The 6,000-nt window shown below is 47.2% G+C and overlaps 1 protein-coding gene across 2 annotated transcripts in view; it reads right to left on the minus strand.

Annotated features, from left to right (window-relative positions):
• Positions 1-5,504, minus strand: part of RALA (RAS like proto-oncogene A) — a 30,378-nt gene extending 24,874 nt beyond the window's left edge. Inside the window, exon 1 of one of the 2 annotated variants that reach the window (XM_058819766.1) lies at positions 4,696-4,919. The gene's annotated coding sequence lies outside the window, so the exon portion shown is untranslated. Of the gene's footprint in view, positions 1-4,695; positions 4,920-5,407 lie in introns of those variants that run through there. The other variant, XM_058819758.1, reaches the window with a different exon arrangement.
• Between the last annotated feature and the right edge of the window lie 496 nt (positions 5,505-6,000).

Below are 6,000 nucleotides of genomic sequence, written 5' to 3' on the forward strand. Positions count from 1 at the left end.
TATTTAGTCTAATGCATCTGCTCCTTAAATTCTGAGTGACAATACTGGACTGCATAGAGAAGGACTCCAGAACACAGTGCTTTCTTTCTAGGTTAAGTTTCCCTGATTTATTATATACTTTACTTCTACTGAATATGAAGCCTGGAACCTCAAAGCCATCAGGTCTAATCAGCAGCAGACAAAAAATATGCAATCTGGACCAGTAAAGAAAGATGCTTTAATAAATCACACTCATAAAGACCCGGGCTGTATCATTGACTTTAATATGTAAACTACATCAATGTAAAATAAATTTCACATTCATTTTCAAATCAGTAACAACTTAAAAAATGTTAATTTATTAAAAAATCAGAGAATTCAAGTTGTGATAAAGTCCACTAAGCTACCAGTCATGACTCTACAGACCAGTCACTGAAGCATGGCAATGAACTCTTAATTTGGACATTATAAATTTTGACCTTACAAAAATCAGTTCTCATGAGTGTGCAGTGTTATTTCTTAAAATACAAGTGTTCTGAGGATTGGAATGAAGCTTATGTGCATGTTACACTACATAGGTAAAATTAATTCAGGTGTTTAAGTGTGCAAGAAGTTTATGATTTAGAGGTGTCATCCCAAAATAGCTCTTTCACACAACAGTCACTTGGATTCAGTGATTGGATTCACTGATTTTGCTTACTTTTATCTCCAAAGGTAACAGGGACAGATGGTCAATGATGAGTTGCTTTGAGTAAGGCCTTGGGGTCCATCTACTCAAACATCTCACATTGCACGCCCTCACCCATCAAGTGTGGGTTTTGTGACTGACACAGCATGCCCACAGATGTTAATGTCTGGCACATTAACATTATTTTCCTGTCTGTATAATTTCTTCTATTTTGAGATCTGAAATAAATCCCAGAGGGCAAAGTGTTGCAGGTATTAACTACTTCTGTGTTAAAAGCCTTGTCAGGACACTCAGCTATACCAACAGGACTACTCTGCTACATCTTGAAATGACAGACCTCCTTTACTCTACACCGCCTGACAGGCTTGAATGGGAGCACGGGTAAAGAGATGGACTGTTCCACACATAGCTGGCTTTTTACTTTCTTCGCAGATGTTTCAGTTTTGCAAGACTTCCATGTTTACTGCAATCTATTTCATGTTGACAAAAACATTTCTGGCTGCCTGCGTGTAGGTGCTATGCATACAGCATTCTCAGACTCTCAGAAACAAGGATCAGAGTTAAAGATCAAGTCTTACAGCAGTACAGAAGGCTACTAAATTAGTGTTTCAGACCATAAAATGAAACAGGTACCAAGGCCTGAATGCATGGCTGATCCCTACTGCCTACCTACTAAGCACAGGTGCAAAGCACCTTCATAAATAGCATTTTCCATCATTTGCAGAAATACTTGTTTGCGGGTACAGTGTATTTACATGCCAATTTTTAATGAAACCTTGTGGGCCACTGCACCAGACATTTCCACACTCTTGCATCAAATGATGGAAACACACTATTATAGAGAAAAACACAATGTATTATGCATACATACAATGCATGAACTTTACTGGTAGGAATTCAATGTACATTATAATTACTTCAACTAAGGAGCCAACATCACAAAATAAGCACCATCAATTCCACTAAAGTAACAACTGCAGAGTTACCATGCAACCAACTCTGCATCTCTTGTTTGTTCTACCTTCTTTACATTCTTGGCTCCTCTCCGTTACAAACTGATTACAGCACAGCTTACTTTGAATTCTCTGTAGTAACTGCCCATGTCATTTAACATCTCCAACACACCTTTCTCAATATCACCCCTCTGTGCAAAGCATGGACACTTCAGTGTTGCCAATCTATTGTCCCAAAGGTGCTGGAAATTTTGAGAGACAAACCGAATCCCAAACAAAATATGACTAGTAAATACTAAGCCCCTTTGGGCAAAGGCAATGAACTCTCTCACTGGTTCATTCTAAGGCAGCATTACCTAATCTATACTACATTTCTTTCCAACTTATTCCTACCTTTCAATGTCATACTGGTTTTTTCTATGGGAAATACAGATTTTTTTTTTTTTTATTTCTGCTGTAAAGAGTCCCTAAAGCTCTAACCTACAAGCCTAACCTGGTGATTATGGTTTGCACAACTACCAAAGGGATTCAACAAGCAGCTGTAACCACTGATAAATCCTTGGGCTTTAGGTGCTCTGACTCACAAGAGTTAAGAAAACAGGACGAGTAGCAAAACAGGATTCAATGATCCCCTGATCTACAAGGTACATTTGTTATAAAGCAACTCTAAGTTATTTATATCCACAATGACTATGACCATTTTCAGATTCTGCAGACAGTAAGCCTTAAAAATAACTTTTTATAACTATCCTGAGAGCTAATTTTAAGTACTGCAACAGACTAATAAAATGTAACAGTTTCTTCCCTACTTAGCAAGTTATAAAATGCAAAATATTTTGCAGAACATTTAGTGGACATACATAATACAAACTGTTCTAATTACTTGGTTCCTCACAAATTCTTCCTAAGGTAAAAAGGAAGCTTAACACAGTTGTCCTGTAATTGTGTGTTTGAGGCAGGCAGCCCACAATATGTTCACAAGAATGCTGTCACTAGCCTACCAAACTACCTTGTTCACATAAAACAGATTTCAATTTAGATGCAAAGTAATTTCCATAGCTTGGAGCCATTAGAAGTTTACTGGAAGCTGGCTATAAGCACTTTCAAGCGGGTGGGGTGTTCCCTGTCTAGAAGACACTAGACACTGATTCCCAAGACCACTACATCTTACACTACTTGCTAGGACAGCAAAGCAACCAAACCTAACCACAAAGTTAAAAGATATTTCTCATTTACTTATTTCTTCTTCAGTTGTAAAACTGCAGCCAAAAAAAAAAAAAGCTGTTGTTGGCTGAAATGAAGTGCCTAAACAACTTTTCAAATAAGAAGACACTGTATCTACAGTATCCTTTGATATCCGAGACTGCCATATATCAGTTTCTAAGATAGCAGCATCTTTTGCCTCAGCAATTATCTTCTTCCAAATCAGATACACTTGAAATTTAACAGGAGCAAAACCACTTGTTAGATGGAACATCTTTGTTTCAGGATAATCCCTCAGAAGAAGTAGATACAGAGATACTGGTGCATGACTTAGTAACTGAGGTTAAGAACACAACTGTTCTTATGGGAACTAGAAGTCAGTGGGAATACAGAACACATATGGACCACTGCAAGTTCTCCAACCACACTTATTTAACAGTCTCCTCCTTGGTTACCTTTACCCAGCACTGCCTTATCCTCACAGCCACACCTCTCCCTGCCCCACTTTCCCCAGTCCATCCCTTCCCCTCACTAGCCTACTGTTTCTGTGGGTTATTTATCCAAGAGTACATGACCACAGGTGACAGAGTTTACAAAGCTAGGACACATTCCAGTTTTCACTTTCACTGCTAAAGATTCCTTAAGGTCCAAAAAAAAAAAAAAAAAAAAGACAACATTATTACAACAATGTCAAAGAACACTCAACTCAAAATACTTCACCTTAGGATGTCTGTAATCTTTCCCTCACTCAAATTCAAAAGAGCACTAAAAAGGAAAGACTGAGATCAAGGAATTTGCAATAGTGGAGTAGTATACTCACTATCCAGCAACACAGCTTATTTAACCTCACAGCTGACCTCTCATGCAGTGGACTGAAGGCTTTTTTTGATATTTTTGTACAACACTATGCCATATTCACCTATTTCTGTAGAAAGGAATAAAGGGTAAACATGACTAGCACTATCAATTTCTCAAATTTCCACCATTTAGAGGCTTCCACAAAAAACGTTTGACAAACTATCATGCAAGCACAGAACGAAGGATTTAAACCTACATCAGAGACTGACATATCAAGCAGTTATTCTTCACTCTAATAAGAATGCTCACAGTTTCTCAGGACTTAAATGTTGAGGTACATGCTATTAGATTAATAAGTCAGCCAAAAAGAAGTGGATTTTTAATTAAAAATCCATGTATATTCACTACTAATTACCCTGAAAACTAACAGAAGAGCAGGATCTTCTCCCAGTGCAGCCCCTCTCTCAGGAGCTCCTCTCTTTTCAGTTTAACTTTCAGTGGAAAAGACAAAGAACAACTGATAGGTTATGGAGAGATCTGAACATAAAACTGTATGTGAACTGAAACGCCAGCAGAGGCACATATTGCTTGGGCTTATGGAAGTGTAATGTTTTGCAGTGCAGAACGCAAGTCTCTTTCCAATAAGAACTGGAAATGCAAGCATGAAACAAAATATCAGGGTCATTTTGAGTCTGGAATAAAAACATTTTGATAGTCTTCCTGGCAGGACGGTTTGGGGATGCTACAAAACAAACACACAGATCGCTCTTCAGGTGGCTCTTGGGATACCTATGGCCCACTTCACATTTTGATTTTAAAGACTCAATTAAGGAGAAGGAGCTGAAGCTATTAACTTCCATTTAAACGAAACCCAACAGCAAACACCAAATCGCATACCCAACCAAATAGGTGAGCATCGAAAGGCTCTTTCATTCGGGGAACTTAATAGCATACTTCGTACTTCTCCCCTGTGTCACAAGCAAACACAAGATCTAGTTATCAGTGACTACAGAGAAGCCCAGCACATGAAAGCGGGCAGCTATTAAATGTTACAGAAGCCCTGTTCTTACTCACCCTAAAACCGCAGCGCCCACATTCACGCGCAGGGTCTCCGGCACCCGGCCGGGGCAGGAATCGCCGGGGCAGGAATCGCGCCGCCGCAGCCGCCGCCCGGTCCCGCCGGGCGAGCGCCCCGAACCTTTCCCCGCCAGCCCCGGGGCGCGGCCCCTTTGTTCGGGGTGCGGCCGCGCCCCGCCCTCCGCAGGTACGGGCGGCGCCCGCAGGCGCCCCGCAGCCCCGGGAAGCCGCACCCGCCCCCCGCCGCAACAGGCGGCCGGACCCCGCCGCGGCCCCAGCGCCCCCTCCCCGCTGCTCCGCGCCCGGGCGGGCTGCTGCCGGAGGTCGCCAAGGTCGACGCCCGTAACCTTCAGGGAGCGGCCACCAGGCCCCTGCAGGAGGTTCGGGGCGCCGCCCGCCCGTCCCCACACCCCGGGGTGGGGCCGCCAGGCGCACACCGCCAGCCGGGCACGGCGAGGCGGCAGCCGCACCCCGACGCGAATTCCCGGGCGGCGCAGAGCGGCGGGTACGGAGCCGCCGGAAGCCCCCGCCCGCACGGCAGCTTCCCCCACACCGGGGAGCTCTCCCGGCGCGGGCGGAGCCGGGTCCTTGCGTTCCTCCCGGCCCCAGCCCCAGCCCCGGCGGCCGCAGTGGCGGCGGCTTCACCCTGGTCTGGTCTGCTCTGGTCCGGTCCAGCCTGGTCCGGCCCGGCCGTGCGCCCCCATCTCACCTGCGGCCGTGGTGCCGGCGGCGCGCGCACCGCTGCCCGCTCGAGGAGCGCGCGGGGAGGGGCGGAGCGCGCGAGGTGAGGCCCTGGCGCCGCCTCCTCGCGCACGGCCGGCGGCGCGCGCGCGGCCCGGGGCGGAGGGCGGGCCCGTCCCGGGGCGGGGCGGGGCGGGGAGCGCCGCAGGGGCCGCAGCGCCGTCACCGGGCGCGGCCCCGCCGTGCCCGCCCCGCGGGCGGAGCGCGCTGTCAGGAGCCGAGGTGCGCAGGCGCAGTGCCGGCCAAGGCGGAGCGGGGCGGGGCGGGGTGGGGGCACGGCCGGACACGGTTCCCGGAAGGGGGCGGCTGCTTCCGTGTGAGGCGCGGGCGGGGCGGGCCAGGCGGGGCTGGCCAGGCGGGGCGCGGCGGAGGCGGTAACGGGCGGGCCGGCGCCGGCGCCTTCCCCGGGCGGGCCATTCCCGTGTGGAGCCGTGTCCCGCTCACCGTAACCCCGAGCCTCAAACGGCAGAGCTGCTTTCCTTTCCTGCATCTCCTCCTTTGTTTCAGCCGAAACCCTTAAGGGAGATAGTGAGGAAACATTGTAGCTCGATGTCTGTCCCT

The sequence above is a fragment of the Ammospiza caudacuta genome, chromosome 1 (genome assembly GCF_027887145.1).
Source record: "Ammospiza caudacuta isolate bAmmCau1 chromosome 1, bAmmCau1.pri, whole genome shotgun sequence".
NCBI classification, from domain to species: Eukaryota; Metazoa; Chordata; class Aves; order Passeriformes; family Passerellidae; genus Ammospiza; species Ammospiza caudacuta.